At 43.0% G+C, this 17261-nt stretch overlaps 1 protein-coding gene across 4 annotated transcripts in view; it reads left to right on the top strand.

Moving 5' to 3' along the window:
• The first annotated feature begins 14323 nt into the window (after positions 1–14323).
• The window catches only part of LOC101605273 (cyclic AMP-dependent transcription factor ATF-7), a 142329-nt gene continuing 139391 nt past the window's right edge, over positions 14324–17261 (top strand). Inside the window, exon 1 of one of the 4 annotated variants that reach the window (XM_004649906.2) lies at positions 14324–14443. The gene's annotated coding sequence lies outside the window, so the exon portion shown is untranslated. Of the gene's footprint in view, positions 14444–14520; positions 14769–17261 lie in introns of those variants that run through there. The other 3 variants (XM_045152765.1, XM_045152766.1, XM_004649907.2) reach the window with 3 other exon arrangements.

Below are 17261 nucleotides of genomic sequence, written 5' to 3'. Positions count from 1 at the left end.
CTCCTGAGTGCTGGGATTAAAGGCGTGCACCACCACCCCCGGCTAAAAGTTTTTTTTTTTTTTTTAATATGAGGAGAAAGGGCTGGGGGAAATAACTTATTGGTTGAAGAGGCTTTCTTGAAAACCCTGCCATCCTGGGGTTCAATTCTCCAGCACCCACCTAAAGCCAGATGCAGAGTGGCATAGGTGTCTGATCCCAATGCGCCTATAACATTGGGAGGCAGAGCCAGGAAAATTGGTAGTTCAGAGACCCTGTCTCAAAGAAGATGGAGCACAAACAATTTCTCTGTCGTCCACATTCACACCCAGGAATGCATGTACCAATGTGCACACACAAGAACACACAGAGATACACATACACACATAATATGCAAATAAAATAAATACATTTTAAAAATATGAATATGACAGGGCTGGAGAAATGGCTTAGTGGTTAAGCACTTGCCTGTGAAGCCTAAGGACCCTGGTTCGAGGCTCGGTTCCCCAGGACCCACGTTAGCCAGATGCACAAGGGGCGCACATGTCTGGAGTTCGTTTGCAGTGGCTGGAGGCCCTGGCACGCCCATTCTCTCTATATATATACCTGCCTCTTTCTCTCTCTGTCTGTCGCTCTCAAATAAATAAATAAAAATAAACAAAAAAAAATTACAAAAAAATAAATATGACAGAGACAGGGAGAGAGAGTGAGAGAGGAACAGAGTGTCAGAGAGGCTGGTTACCTGGTGCATGAATTAATCTCTAGCATTTACATGTTCTCACTCATTGCACTTCTTAGTACTTACTATCTTTTTCCTCACTTTAGAATGTAAGTTCCTTGTTCTATCCTCAGTACCTAGGACAGAACTGGCTCATGTCTGCTCAATGTCCCAGATGGATAACATCAGTGCATTTCATTGGTCTGTGCCCTCAGACTAGGCAGGGGCCCAGAACAGTTTGGAGGAAGGAAGGGAGTGAGGTCAACGCATTGATTTCTTAGGCTCTTCTCCATCAATTTCATTCACACTATCCTTGGATCTCTGAAAGACACTATCACTACCTGGAATTAATATATATATTTATCTATATATATCTATATCTATCTATCTATCTATCTATCTATCTATCTATCTATCTATCTATCTAGGGAGAGAGAGAGAGAGAGAGAGAGAGAGAGAGAAGAATTGGTGAGCCAGGGCCCCAGCCACTGCAATGGAACTCCAGACGCCTACACCACTGAGTGGGCATGTGCGACCTTGCACTTGCCTCACCCTTGTGTGTCTGGCTTACATGGGATCTGGAGAGTTGAACAGGGTTCCTTAGGCTTCACAGGTAAGTGCCTTAACCACTAAGCCATTTCTACAGCTCACTACCTGGGATTTTATCTTTCTAGTAACTCCTCCCTACCTTTCTTCAGCATTTTGGCCCCAGATTGGAAGAGCTTCTCTGCTGTACTACCTCCAGTTATTTGCAATGCTCCTTTGGTTCCGCTGCCCTCATTATTCCTTGTAAATATGCACCTCCCGTATCATCTCAAGTTGAGAGTGTCATTTGTTTACTTTGAAATATTGCTTGATACAAAAAGTTCTTTTTTTTTTCTTTCATAGTAGGGTCTCACTATAGCCCAGGCTACCTGGAATTCACTATGTAGTCTCAGGCTGGCCTTGGAACTCCTCTTAACTCTACCTCCCAAGTGCTGGGATCAAAGGCGGGTGCAACCACACCTGGCTGATACAAATAAGTCTAAAAATAACTTCATAAGCAGACACAATTATTATCCCCATTCTATAGAAAAGATTGTTGTGGCCCAGAAAGATTAAGAAACTTGCTTAAAATTTCATAGCTAGTTAACAATAGAGCCAGAATTAACCTCTAAGGAAAAAATGTGGAAAAATATTTTAACAGTATCAGGATAGGGGAAGATTTCTAAATAATAACCAAAACACCATACTCATGAGCTTGGGATATAACTCTTGCCTAGCATGTACATGGCCCTGAGTTTCCTAGTATCACTTTTTAAAATACTTAATTAATTTACAAGCAGAGAGAGGTAGAGAGAAGAGAGACAGAAAGAATTAGCATGTCAGGGCCTCCAACTGCTGCAAACTCCAGGCACACATGCCACTTTGTACATCTAGCTATACATGGGTACTGGGGAATTGAACTAGGGTTATTAGGCTTTGCAGGCAAGCACCCAAATCTCTAAGACATCTCTCCAGTGCCTTCTCCCCTAGTATAATTTTTTAAAACATTTTAAATATTTATTTCATTTTATTTATTTGAGACAGAGAGAGAGATAGAGGCAGATAGAGAGTGAATGGCATGCTAGGGCCTTCAGCCGCTGCAAGCAAACTCCAGACTCATGTGCCACCTTGTGCCTCCAGATTATGTGGGTCTTGGGGAATTGAACTTGAGCCTTCTGGCTTTGCAGGCAAGCGCCTTAACCACTAAGCCATCCCTGAAATAAAAATCATGCTCATAAAGGAAAAGAACAAAAGAATCAAAATTTTCTATATCAAAAGATACTGGGCACACTTAAAAAAATTTTTTTTAAATTTATTTATTTGAGAGTGACAGACAGAAAGAGGCAGATAGATAGATAGAGAATGGGCACGCCAGGGCCTATAGCCACTGCAAAGGAACTCCAGATGCATGTGCCCCTTGTGCACCTGGCTAACATGGGTCCTGGGGAATCGAGCCTCGAACTGGGGTCCTTAGGCTTGACAGGCAAGCGTTTAACCACTAAGCTGTCTCGCCAGCCCTGGGCACACTTTTAATCCCAGCACTTGGGAGGCAGAGGTCAGAGGATTGCTATGAGTTCAAGGCCAGCCTGAGACTACATAGTGAACTCCAGGTCAGCTTGGGCTAGAGCAAGATCCTACCTCAAAATAAAATAAAACAAAATGAAATAAAAGGTCAGCATGGGGCTGGAGAGATAGCTTAGCGGTTAAGCGCTTGCCTGTGAAGCCTAAGGACCCCGGTTCGAGGCTCGGTTCCCCAGGTCCCACGTTAGCCAGATGCACAAGGGGGCGCACGCGTCTGGAGTTCGTTTGTAGAGGCTGGAAGCCCTGGCGCACCCATTCTCTCTCTCTCCCTCTATCTGTCTTTCTCTCTGTGTCTGTCGCTCTCAAATAAATAAATTAAAAAAAAAAAAAGCTCAGCATGGTGACACACATCATTAATCCCAGCACTCAGGAGGCAGAGGTAGGAGGATGGCCAAAAGTTCAAGACCACCCTGAGACTACATAGTGAATTCCAGATCAGCCTGGGCTAGAGGGAGATCCTACCTAAAGACAAAAACAAGAAAAAAAGATACCATAAGTGCTGGGAAGATTGCTCAGTGGGTTAAAGGCACTTTCTTGCAGAGCTTGCTGGCCTAGGGTTCAATTCCCAAGACACCCACATAAGCCAGATAGAAAAAGTGCACAAGTGTTTGGTGTTCATTTGAGGAGGCAAGAAACCCTGGTGCACCCATCCATACACATACGTGCAAATAAAAACAATTAAAGATACATGCAAATAAAAAAAAATTTAAGATACTGAGGAGATGTGTCATACTAGAAGACATTTTCTATCATAGAACAAAGTATTAGTATATAGAATATATAAGGAACTCTTAAAAAATAGCCAGTCATGGTGGCACACACCTTTAATCCCAGTACTCAGAAGGCAGAGGTCGGACGATCACTTTGAGTTTGAGGTCAGCCTAGGACTATAGAGTGATATCCAGGGCATCCTTGGCTAGAGTGAGATCTTACCTTAAAAAACAAAGCAAAATATAGATAGGTAGATGATAGATAGATAGATAATCTTTTTGTTTTGCTTTATTTTTTTGAAGTAGGGTCTCACTCTGGCCCAGGCTGACCTGGAATTCACTATGGAGTCTCAGGGTGGCCTCGAACTCATGATGATCCTCCTACCTCTGCTTCCCAAGTGCTGGGATTAAAGGCGTGTGCCACCACGCCCAGCTAGATAGATATCTTATAAATCAATAAGAGAAGCATAAATACACACGAGGTACCCATATCTGCCTGTACATGTACATCCACTACACTTCACACATTCACCATACCATACATATACTCTACAAACGCACACAGACACACATACACACAGGAAGGTAGGAAGGGAGGGAGGAAGTGAGGAAGGGAAAGAAGCTGGGTGTACGGTGGCGCATGCCTTTGATCCCAGTACTTGGGAGGCAGAGGTAGGAGGATCATCATGAGTTCGAGGCCAGCCTGGGATTACAGAATGAGACCCAAGTCAGCCTGGGCTAGTGTGAGACCCTACCTCAAGAAAAGAAGAGGAAAAAAAGCATAAACAGCACATTAGAAGAATGGGCTGACCTGAAACTGGGGTGTAACTCAATAGCAGAGTATTTGCCTAGCAGGCATGAGTTTTCTGGGTTTGATTCACAGCACTGGAGAAAACAAGAGAAAAGAAAACATCCAATAAAATAGTGGCTGAGATGAAGGTGATAGCAATGAAAATGACGAAGAGTGGTTGGATCATGGATGTATTTCACAGGAAGAGAATTTGCTGACCAACACAGGATTGCTGATATTGTGTGTTGAGAAAGAGAAATACTAAATGAGGCATGACAGGTAACACAGGGATGATAGTAAAAGATTTCTGCTAGGGCTGGAGAAAGGGCTTAGCAGTTAAAGGCACTTGCCTGCAAAGCCAAAAGACCCAAGTTTGATTCCTCAGGACTCACATAAACCAGATGCACAAGGTGGCATATGTGTTCATTTGCAGTGGCTAGAGGCCCTAGTGCACCCATTCTCTCTTTCTTCCTCTCTCTCTTCCCTTCTTTCTCAAATAAATAAATAAAAATATCTTAAGAAAAAGAAAAGAGATTTGGCCTAAAAGCAAGTGGGAACACACAAAAAAAAAAAAAGCAAGAAAAAGAAAACAGAAAAGAGACAAAGAAAGAAGGAAGGAAAGAAAGAAAGAAAAGAAAATTATTGGAAGGACCAGTATCTACAAAAATGGTGGATTAGAACCTCCAAAAATTGGGCTGGAGAGATGGCTTAGCAGTTAAGGTGTTTGCCTGCAAAACCAAAGAACACAGTTTTGATTTTCAAGGACCCAAGTAAGCCAGATGTATAAGATGACACATGTGTCTAGAGATCATTTGCAGTGGCCAAAGATCCTGTTCCCCTACCCCATTCTTTCTGTCTATCAATCTGCCTCTCTCTCTCAAATACATAAATAAAAATATTTTTTAAAAAATGTTTTAACAAAAACCACTCATTCTTCAAGCCCAGCCAGGGTGGCAAAAAAAAAAAAAAAAAAAATCACTCATTCATAAAAGTAACATGGCCATTGGAAAAATTGTCAGGATCAGCTTTTTTTAGAACTTTGAAAATTAAATTGGGTGTGGTGGCTCACAGCTGTAACCCTAGTATTCAGACAGGCTGAGGCAGGATTTCCTTGAGTTTCACGTCAGCCTAGTTTACATATGAGTTCCAGGGCAGCCTGGGCTATAGAGTGAGACTCTGTCTTAAAAATAAAAATAAGGGGGCTGGAGAGATGGCTTAGTGGTTAAGCGCTTGCCTGTGAAGCCTAAGGACCCCGGTTCCAGGCTCGGTTCCCCAGGTCCCACGTTAGCCAGATGCACAAGGAGGTGCACGCGTCTGGAGTTCGTTTGCAGTGGCTGGAGGCCCTGGCGCGCCCAATTCTCTCTCTCTTCCTCTATCTGTCTTTCTCTCTGTGTCTGTCGCTCTCAAATAAATAAATAAAAATTTAAAAAAAAATTTAAAAAAATAAAATAAAATAAAAATAAGGGACTGGAGGGATGGCTTAGCAATTAAGGTGTTTGCCTGCAGAGCCAAAGGACCTAGGTTCAATTCCCCAGGACCCACATTAGCCAGATGCACAAGGGGGTGCATGCATCTGGGGTTCGTTTGCAGTGGCTGGGGGCCCTTAGTGCCCATTCTCATTGTCTCTCTCTCTCCCTCCCTCTCTCTCTCCCTCTTTCTCTGTCAAATAAATAAAAAATAAGACATTAAAAAAATAAATAAATAAAAATAAAAATAAGCCGGGAGCGGTGGTGCACACCTTTAATCCCAGCACTTGGGAGGTAGAGGTAGGAGAATCACTGAGTTCGAGGCCACCCTGAGACTACATAGTGAATTCCAGGTCAGACTGAGCTCGAGTGAGACCGTACCTCGACAAACCAAAAAAAAAAACAAACAAACAAACAAAGAAACAATTGGGGAAAATAATGGGCTCAGTAAAATGCTTAAAAGGAAAAAGTTGAGGAGTGTGCATCCATATGGGACTTTGTAAAGTTTTGAGATGTTCCTGGGGATCTACAAGAATATGCATGTATGTCGGGTATGTGCACGCTCAGGGCTGTATGGTTTCTACCGCTGATTGAATTTGAGGCTCTTTCCAAGTAAGAAGTGCAAACTGCCTGGCTGAAGGTTGAAATTGTGCCTCAACAGGCACTCAGAATCCCTTAGCAAAGACTGAGAGACCTACTCTTCGTCGACAGTAAAGGAAATCTCTGTGCTGATCATGATCAGTACACTGAGCAGACAAAGACTTGAGTGGACTGAAGTGTGAAAAAACACAGAATTGACAGGAGTATCTCAGCAAATCCACTAAACAAGCAATCAACAGCAGCAACAACACAGATTCTAGGGCTGGAGAGATGGCTTAGAGGTTAAGCGCTTGCCTGTGAAGCCTAAGTACCTGGTTTGAGGCTCGATTCCCCAGGACCCACGTTAGCCAGATGCACAAGGGTGTTTGGAGTTCATCTGCAGTGGCTGAAGATCCTGGTGAGCCCATTCTCTCTCTCTCTCCCTCTCTCTCTCTCTCTCTGCCTCTTTCTCTCTGTATCTCTCTCAAGTGAATACATAAAAAAAGTGAATTTAAAAAAAAAAGCAGATTCTAGCTGGGCATGGTGGCGAATGCCTTTAATCCCAGCACTCGGGAGGCAGAGGTAGGAGGATGGCCGTGAGTTCAAGGCCACCCTGAGACTACATAATGAATTCCAGGTCAGCCTGGGGCACAATGAGACCCTATCTCGGAAAAAAAAAAAAAAAAAAGATTCTAGAGGAAAATCTGATTTGTATAGATACCTGTTGTATTATGTTAAAAGCAGTTTTCAGTAAAACAAGTAAGACTACCAAGAAAATATGGATCACATACAAGTTAAAAAAAAATAAAAGAAAGCCAGAGGCTGGAGAGATGGCTTATTGGTTAAGGGCTTGCCTGTGAAGCCTAAGGACCTCGGTTCAAGGCTTGATTCCCCAGGACCCACGTTAGCCAGATGCACAAGGGGGTGTACGCATCTGGAGTTCGTTTGCAGTGGCTAGAGGCCCTGGTGCACCCATTCTGTCTCCCTCTGCCTCTTTCTTTCTTTCTCTCTCTATTGCTCTCAAATAAATAATTTTTTTTAAAAAATACTACAAAAAAAGAAAGCCAGGTGTGGTGGCACATGCTTTTAATCCCAGCAGAGGATTAGAGCCTAGACTAGAGTGAAACCCTACCTCAAAAAATCAAAAAAAATAAATAAAATAAAAGAGAGGGCTGGGGAAATGGCTGAGTGGTTAAGGTGTTTGCCTGTGAAACCTAAAGACCCAGTTCAATTCCCCAGGACCCACGTAAGTCAGGTACACAAGGGGGTGCATGCATCTGGAGTTTATTTTCAGTGGCTAGAGGCCCTGGTGCACCCACTCTCTTTCTATCTATCTACCTACCTCTTCCCCCCTCAAATAAATACATTAAATAATTTTTTTAAAATTTATTTATTTGAGAGCGACAGACACAGAGAGAAAGACAGATAGAGGGAGAGAGAGAGAATGGGCGCGCCAGGGCTTCCAGCCTCTGCAAACGAACTCCAGATGCATGTGCCCCCTTGTGCATCTGGCTAATGTGGGACCTGGGGAACCGAGCCTTGAACCGGGGTCCTTAGGCTTCACAGGCAAGCGCTTAACCGCTAAGCCATCTCTCCAGCCCGATTAAATAATTTTTAAAAATAAAAAATAAATAAAAGAGAGCTGGAGAGCTGGGCATGGTGGTATACATCTTTAATCCCAACACTTGGGAGACACAGGTAGGGGGACTGCTGTGAGTTTGAGGCCTGCCTGAGACTATATAATGAATTCCAGGTCAGCCTGGGCTAGAGTAACACCCTACCTCAAAAACCCAAGAAAAGAAAAAAGAAAAAAGAAAAAAAAAAAAAAAAACCGTACTGGAGAGATTGCTTAGCAGTTAAGGTGCTTGTCTGCAGAGTCTAACGACCCAAGTTAAATTTCCCAGTACCCATGTAAAGCCAGATGCACAAGGTGATGTATGTGTCTGGAGTTCATCTGCAGTGATTGGAGGCCCTGGCATGCCCATTCTGTTTCTGTCCTATCTGTCTCTCTCTCTCATACACACATAAATGAATAAAGTATTTATGTTTCACAATTTTGTCTAAATTTACTAGACAAAGATTTTCTGCTATAGCTTGGAACTTAATGGCCTCCAAAGCTCATGTATTAAAGGCTTAGTCTATAGATCGGGGTCATTGGAAATTGTGGAAACCTTAAGAGGCAGGGCCTAATGGAAGGTCTTCTGGTCATTAAGGGCATACCCCTAAAGGGGATAGTGAGATCTTGCCCCCTTCTGCTCTTTTGTATCCCAGCCATAAGGTAAATGGTTTCACTATGTCGCATGCTTGTGCTAGAAAGTGCTGCTTGTGCTCCCTGCCTTCCAGAGGCCAAAAAAAAACAACACTTTTCCCAATCATGGACTGAATCAAAACCTCCAAAACTGTCAGTCAAAATAACGTTTCTGCCTTTATAAACTAATTATCACAAGCATTTGTTATCGTTACAGCAAACATTTTGCTTTTTAAAAAATATTTTGATTAATTATTTATTTATAAGCAGACAGAGAAAGAGTTGTGTGCCAGGGCCTCTTGCCACTGCAAATGAACTTCAGATGCATGCATCACTTTGTGCATCTGGCTTTACATGGGTACTAGGGAATTTAAACCAGTCCAGTAGGCTTTGCAAGCAAGCACCTTTAACTGCTGAGCCATCTCTTCAGCCCCAGAAAACACTTTAATATTTTTGTTTATTTGCAAGCAGAGAGTCTGAAAGACAGAGACAGAGAGAGAGAATGGATCCACCAGAGCCTCAGCCATTGTTTTTGTTGTTTTTTCCAGATAAGGTCTCATTCTAGACCAGCCTGACCTGGCACTTACTCTGTAGTCTGCAACTAGCCTTGAACTCACAGCGATCCTCCTACCTCTGCCTCCCAAGTGCTGGGATTAGAGGCATGCACCATAACATCCAGCCACCTCTAGCCATTGTAAATGAACTCCAGATGCGCATGTCACCTTGTGCATCTGGCTTTATATGGGTACTAGAGAATAGAACCTGAGTCCTTAGGCTTTGTAGGCAAGTGCCTTAACTATTGAGCCATCTCTCCAGCCCTACCCCCCCCTTTTTTTAAATTTTTATTAACATTTTCCATGATTATAAAATATATCCCATGGTAATTCCCTCCCTCCCCACGCCCACACTTTCCCATTTGAAATTCCATTCTCCATCATATTACCTCCCCATTACAATCATTGTAATTACATATATACAATATCCACCTATTAAGTATCCTCCTCCCTCCTCCCCCTTTTTTTGAGTTAAGGTCTCACTCTAACCCAGGCTGACCTGGAATTCACTATATAGTCTCAGGCTGGTCTCAAACTCATGGTGTTCCTCCTACATCTGCTTCCCAAGTGCTGTGATTAAAACCATGTGCCACATCCAGCTAAATTAGACAGTTCAAAATGTTCAGAGGTTGGAGGCATAGCCCAGTGGTAGTATGCTTGCCTAGCATGTGCAAATTGCCTGGGTTTAATCTTCAGAACTACAAATAAAATAAAATAAAATTCAAGGAAATTACACCTAGCTGGGTGTGGTGGCACACACCTTTAATCCCAGCACCTGGGAGGCCAAGGTAGGAGGGTTGCCATAAATTTGAGGCCAGACTGAGACTACATAGAGAATTCCAGGTCATCCCGGGCTAAAGTGAGACCCTACCTTGAAAAAGAAAAATAAATTACACCTAAAGAATAAAATGAAAATGTGAGCAATGTGCACTCGCCCACAAAGCCAAAGGACCCAAGTTTGATTCCCCAGGACCCGTGTAAGCCAGATGCAGAAGGTGGCACATGCACCTGGAGTTCGTTTGCAGTGTCTGGATGTCCTGGTGAGGGCTCTCTCTCTCCCTCTCCCAAATTCTCTCTCTCAAATAAATTAATAAAATAGAAAGAGAAATTATTTTAAAAGAACCAATATGGGGCTAGGGAGATTGTTCAATGGTTAAAGGTGCTTGCTTACAAAACCTGCTGGTGCAGATTCAACTTCCCAGCCACCCATGTAAAGCTGGATGGACACTCATTTGCAGTAGAAAGAGATCCTGGTATATAATACACACATGCAAATAAATATATATTATTTTAAAAAGAACCAATTTAAGCTGGGCATGGTGATGGCATACCTTTAATCCCAGCACTTGGGAGGCAGAGGTAGGATTGCCATGAGTTCGAGGCCACCCTGAGACTCCATAGTAAATTCCAGGTCAGTCTTGGCTAGAGTGAGACCCTACCTCAAAAAACCAAAAAAAAAAAAAAAAAAAAAGAACAGAACTAATATTCTGGTTTTCAAAAGTGTAACAGATGAATAATTCACTAGAAGAGCTCAGCAGCAGATATGAAAAAGAAACAGGAACTTGAACAGGCAAGTTAAGATTATCTAGTTTGAGCAACAATAGGGAAAAGAATGAACAATAATAAAAAGAACCTCAAGGGTTTGTAGTGTCATAAATATACCATACAAGGTAAGGAGAAAAGGGGGCTGAGATAATATTTAAAGAATATCTGAAAACTCCCCAAATTTGCTGAAAAGCATTGATTTACACATGCAAGAAATTCAACAAATTACAAGTTGAAAAAATCAAATATATTCAAACATATTCAGTTACACATGCATATTATGAAGGTGCTTGATATGATTAATCACCAGACATCATGAAAGCCAGATGCAAAAGAGTGACATATTCAAATTGACAAAAGGAAAACACTATTAATTAAAAAAAAAAATAGGTGCTGGAGGAATGGCTTAATAGTTAAGGACTTTTCCTGCAAGGCCAAAGGACCCAGGTTTGATTCTCCAGGACCCATGTTAGCCAGATGCATAATGGGGAGCATGCAACTGGAGTTCATTTGCAGTGGCTAGAGACTCTAGCACACCCATTCTCTCTCTCTCTCTCTCTCTCTCTGCCTCTTTCTCTCTCTCTTAAATAAACAAATAAAAATAAAATAAATGGACTAGAGAGATGGTTCATATGTTAAAGGAGCTTGCTTGCAAAACCTAATGACCCAGGTTTGATTCCCTAGTTCCTACATCAAGTCAGATACTCAGAGGCACAAGCTTCTGGAGTTCATATGTGGTGGCTAGAGGGCCTGACATATCATACTTACTCTCTCTGTGTCTGCCTCTTTCTCTTTGCTTATCTCTCTTAAATAAATAAATACATAAAATATGTTTTGAAATTTATATATGAAGCAAAGCTATTTTGTAGCTCAGTGGTGAAGAAGAGAAACTTAATTTTTTTTTTAAAGGTAGGACCTTTTAAAATTTTATTTGTAGGGCTGGAGAGATTGCTTAGTGGTTAAGTCACTTGCCTGCAAAGCCTAAGGATCCAGGTTTGATTTCCCAGTACCCATGTAAACCATATGCACAAGGTGGTACATGCATCTGGAGTTCGTTTGCAGTGGCTAGGGGCCCTGGCACTCCCATTCTATCTGCTTCTTTCTCTCTGTCTCTCAAATAAATAAATAAAATATTTTTAAGAAATTCATTATAGGCTGGGTGTAGTGACGCATGCCTTTAATTCCAGCACTTGGGAGGTAGAGGTAGGAGGATTGCCATAAGTTCAAGGCCAGCCTGAAAGTAATTCCAGGTCAGCCTGGGCAAGAGCACTGTCATCCAAGCAAAGCAGCCATTGCCATCTTCATCAGAAGCAGCTACAACTAATAGCATGAGACCCTCAAGATTGGATCTGTCCAATGCTGCCAGGCCAGAGAATTAGCCGTGTGTGTGTGTGTGTGTGTGTGTGTGTGTATATATATATATGTATGTATGTATGTATGTATGTATGTATGTATATTTTGAGCAAGCTCAACAGATTGGCCTTTTTTTTTTTTGAGAGAGATAATGAGAATTGGCATACCAGGGCCTCCAGCCACTGCAGCCAAACTCCTGGAGAGCCGAACATGGGTCCTTAGTCTTTACTAAGCCTTCTCTCCAACCCAGCCTCACTTACTTTTTAAATTTTTTTTGAGGTAGGGTTTCACTCTAGCCCAGGCTTACCTGGAACTTACTATGTGTCACAGGGTGCCTCAAACTCCTAGTGATACTCCTACCTCTCCCTCCAGAGTGCTGGGTGTGCGCCACCATGCCTGGCCCAGTCTCACTTTTGTTTATGGGTAAACCCTGACATTCAGCCATATTCTGTTATATTATTATACTGTGGTTTTCTAGAGTCTCAATTTCATGAGTGCTTTTTGAACTCTGACAGGTATTTTGCGTTTTAACTTTTTTCCTTTGTTTTGAGTAGACTCTTACTCTAACCCAGCATGAACTGAAATTTACTCTGTAGTCCCAAACTGGCCTCGAACTCACAGTGATCCTACCTCTGTCTCTGGAGTGCTGGGATTAACAGTGTGTGCTACCACACCTGGATCTGACGTCTTTTTTTTTTTTTTCCTGCCCTAATCCAGTATCATGATGTGTCGATGGGCCCAACATTATGCAGGTTCTGTGCAGATAACACTAGTCACTGTGAGGTCCAATCAATCTGCCACTTAGTTTCTGGAAGACAGCATGCCAAAGCACTCCTCCCCATCCTTTGACTCACATTTCTTTGTACCACTTTTTTCACAACAGTTCTTGAGCCTTGGAGGATATGATAGAAACACCTCATTTAGTGCTGGAACTCAATGGTCATTTCTCAGTGCATTGATGAGTTTTGAGTCTCCCAAGTAGTTACCATCATCTGAAAAGATAAGCTTCTCTAACTAAAAGAGCAGCATTAATATATGGACATAAACATAAATATTTGGGGACAATTTGGTAGGCATAATGTATCTATTTAGCCAAAACAACAGTAGTGGTTTTCTCACAAGGCTTCTGGCTAGATTTTTAATATCAACCATGAATTCCATCCCACTGGGCCTCAAATCCAATCAGAGACTAGTTGGTTACCCCATAACAGACATGCCACTATTGTACCAGTGGGCATAACTTACTTGGCCAGCCAGAGTAGCTGTGTGTTGGTTAAGGTCATTAGTGTCTTTTATTCCTCCAAAAGGCTACATGGTGCTGACATCTAGGTAGCTTGGAAGGAAGTTTCCAGTTTAGTTCCAGTGCAATTTCTTAGCGTTCTGCAACTGGCACATGTGGTGTGTTCAAAGACAGAGTCTTACCATCTAGTTCTGCTGGGCAATCAAGAGCACCGGCAATGGCCTGTATTATTTTGAGGGCTTCAGAGGCCTCCCTGGCCACTGGGGAGTACCTCATCCCTGGTACCAGGATTTTCCTGCAACAAGCTGTGGCTTTGAGTGAAACATTATCCACAAGCACAGGTACTTCGATGACAAGTATTTTAGGTCATGGTTTCAAGGGTATTTTTCCAACACAGCGCACAAATTTTGTAAAAAGAATCCAGTGTCAGCACTGTGCTATGTTATGCATTGTGTGTATGTGTGTGTGCGTTTTTCGAGGTAGGGTCTCACTCTAGGCTGACCTGGAATTCACTAAGTAGTCTCAGGCTGGCCTCGAACTCATAGCGATCCTCCTACCTCAGCCTCTCCAGAGTGCTGGGATTAATTCTTGCCACAGCACTCCACTCCATACAAAAGACAAAAATCATGGCCGCAGTGATGGGTGCTGGCAAGTGTAATGAAAACACAACTAGCCACCTGTTTGGAACTCTGCAACCTCTTGTTTAACTTACTTGCCTAGCTCAAGACCCTTTAACACTTTTTCCCTGGGCTATCGACTTGTTTTTCTAGAGTGTGCTCCTTAAGATAACCATTCCCTGGAAAACGGATTCACCTCTGGAATCCTCACAAGCACAGTAACGATTCCCTTTGCTTTTCCTTTTGCGCTCCGCTCGCATCCCCAGATTCCGCAGCCGAACACGTGCAGCTCGTGTGTACAGCGCCCGCTCAGGCTGCCACTCAGGCCACGCGCACAGCAAGCCCCGCCCCTCGGCCCCTTTCCAACACGGCCCCCACGAATCTCGCCCTTCCCCCGCCTTCACTTGCTTCTCGCGAGAGGTGAACGTGCCTGGCCGGACGGGAGGAAAGTATCTGCTCCGCTGAGGGGGGAAAGGAGGAGCAGGAGACAGATTGTGGGATCCAGCGCGGGCGGGCGGGAGGCGACGGAGCTACCGGCGGGTGAGTTCTGTTAACATCAGCTAGTCCATGATCTGACAGGAGTCTCCCCTTCAACTCAGCCCAGTCCCAACTTCCTGGGCTGGGGTCTCCCCTCCCAGTCTGTGTTGTACGGGGGCGCTGAGGCGGTGGCCGGGCCCTGTCTGAGGAAGAGGGTGGGGCAGAGACTACAACAGACCAATAAGAAAGAAGGAGGTCCCAATTGGCGGCCTTGGGCACCAATGGGAGAGCGCTTTGATCTGCGGAGTGCCGCCCTCTGCCCTCCTCCCGCCTCCTTCCTTTTGGGGGAAGGCGGGGCTGGAGGACTGAAGTGCGGGGAGAACTTGGGGTAAGTAGCCCCGGGGGGCACAAGGCGTGGCATGGGGAAGGAGAATCCGGAGAGAAGGGTTGTCTAGTGGAGCCTAATGGAAGGATCTTGGAATAGGAGAAAGAGGAGGACTCCTAAACTAGGTTGAAGACTCAGGACTTCCCAGAGTGGGGTTAGGGGCTTGGCATTGCAAAAGGCACGGGCAATATAGGCTGGCGGCAGGAATAGGTGAAAAAAAGGGTCTTGGTCAGGTGAAGACATGTGTATTTTTATTTTTTAGTCGTAAAGAACGTAGAACATCGGAGATGAGGGTCATGCCATTTCGATTGAAGAACTATTAGAGACATGATATCGGAGAATAAGTATGGATTTGGAGAAAGGAAGTGAATGAGTTTAGGAAGACAGTATGGGTAGGTTGGGTCTCCAGAAAGCATCGCTATGGTAGTGGTCTGGGAGTGTAGAGGGTAAGGAAGGTATGTGGAAAGGAGACGGCTGGTATATACAGGTCTTTAACCTAGGTATGGGAAGGAGTCTGGGATATTGGCTTAGGGCTTCTGTTCGATATGGCACCCAGACTGGTAACTAGCCTGTCAGAATGCCCGGATAGGGACTGACAAGAAGAAAAACAGAACAGTCATCACTTCTCTGATTTTCTCTCTGCCTGGATTCCCTTTTCCAAATTTCATCTCTTCCAAAACATGTGGGCTTGGGACTTGAGCCCCATAGGGACTTATATGTTGTTCTGAATTGCTTGTTATGTTCTCTCACTGGGGTGTTTACGACCCAGGGCGCCTCCTACCCAGATACCTAACTAAGTTTGTTTTCTATTTAACATAGGATGTTTTAATATCTGAGGGTCCTGTCAGATAAAGTGTAGGCTTGTGGAGGTGTGCAATTTTTTTCAGCAATTTACTTGTTTTCTATGTTGTTTAAAAACTTGCAGTAGTGTAATTCCTATAGAAAGCATGGTTACTAAATACTAAAGTAAAGTTTATTTTAAATATGACTTCAATCTTCACGAATTATGAAATGGATAATTTATTACATATGTATATGTGCATTCATGTATATTTTTTTGAGACACAGTCGCATGCAGCCCAAGGCTTACATCGAACTTACATAGCTGAGGGTGACTTGAACTCCTGATCGTCCTGCCTCCACCTCTTAAATGCTGGGATTACAGGCATGTGCCATCAGCCTAATTTATATAGTGCTGGGATTACCAGGGCTTTATGCATGCTGGGCAAATACTGTACTAGCTGAGCTACATTCCAAGGCCTCATATGTATGTATTTTAATGTTGCAAATAAAATAGAGTCATGGTTCAGGAAAATGAACATTTTTTAAAGTTGTTTGCTTTGTGTTTCAGCTCAGAAACTAAAGATATGTCATAATATCATAGGGCAAGGGCTGAGGAAATCAAACACACTTTGTATTTAAACATGGAGGATGTAAAGTAAGTGGAGGCTATTGCGAAATCTAACATGTCTGTAAGAAAAGAAGCTAAAGAAAAGTTTGGCAGCTATGCTAAGTAGTCTTACCAGTTTGTTCTTAATTCTATACAGAGAAGGGACAGGCCTTGCCCATTGTTTAATAGTTGTGTATCATTTAATGAGTTAGACTAACATAGTCAATCAATAACTTTTTGCTGTTACATAGATTATCTTTTACATTTATTTCTCTCTCCATTTCCCCCTTACTCTCTTTCTTCCCTTCCCTCCCCTTCTTCCCTCTCTTCTCCCTCTTTTCTCTCTTCCTCTCTCTTTTTTGAGGGGTGCTGAAGCCTGAACCCAGGGCCTTGTGCATGCCAGGCAAGCATCTACTAGTGAGTTATACCTCAGCCTCTTTTACTTTTGAGAATTGAGTAAAAGCTAATGTATGAAAAGAAAATGTAGTATATGGTTTTGTGTTAATCTTTGGTTTTCAGCAAATGGTTGAAGCTTTTCCTCCTTGCTAGTTGTCCCTAGTAGTAGCACATTGAGACCAATTAATTACTGACCCTTTAGTGTTAACTATTAAATTGTGTTCCAACTAAGAGCATTTGCTATTGGCCATTCAAAACATCTGCCCAGTTTGCCAGGCAGCCCCCAGTCCCCCAAAATGCTAGAACAGAGTACCTTGTTTTGGTCTCCAGTGTAAAATATGTGATAACTTTAAATTTGAGCACTCTTAAATGTAAGATTTTTTTCCCCCATCTCACTAGTGTAGCTCAGTTGGTAGAGTGCTTGCATTAAGCATGGATTAAGCCTTGGGTTCAAACCCCAGCACTGCATGAACTCTGTGGCAGTTTCACTGCTTACCATGGCTACAGTGTTAATATCTACTGGTACTGTATCTTGTTCTTTTCCTTTACTCACTCCTAACCTGAAGTGAAAGTTGTTTTATCAACCAACTCTTAAAACTGTTACTTCACTTTGTGTAAAGTGCCTGGGTTGGCTGAACACAGGTGCTTTGAAGTTCTTAGAAGTTACTGTTTTAGTACATAAGACTGAGCTTTTCCTAACCTGTAGTGGG

The sequence above is a fragment of the Jaculus jaculus genome, chromosome 6, assembly GCF_020740685.1.
Source record: "Jaculus jaculus isolate mJacJac1 chromosome 6, mJacJac1.mat.Y.cur, whole genome shotgun sequence".
NCBI lineage: Eukaryota > Metazoa > Chordata > Mammalia > Rodentia > Dipodidae > Jaculus > Jaculus jaculus.
Note: the sequence above shows the minus strand (reverse complement) of the source record. Positions and strands in the feature narration are given on the sequence as shown.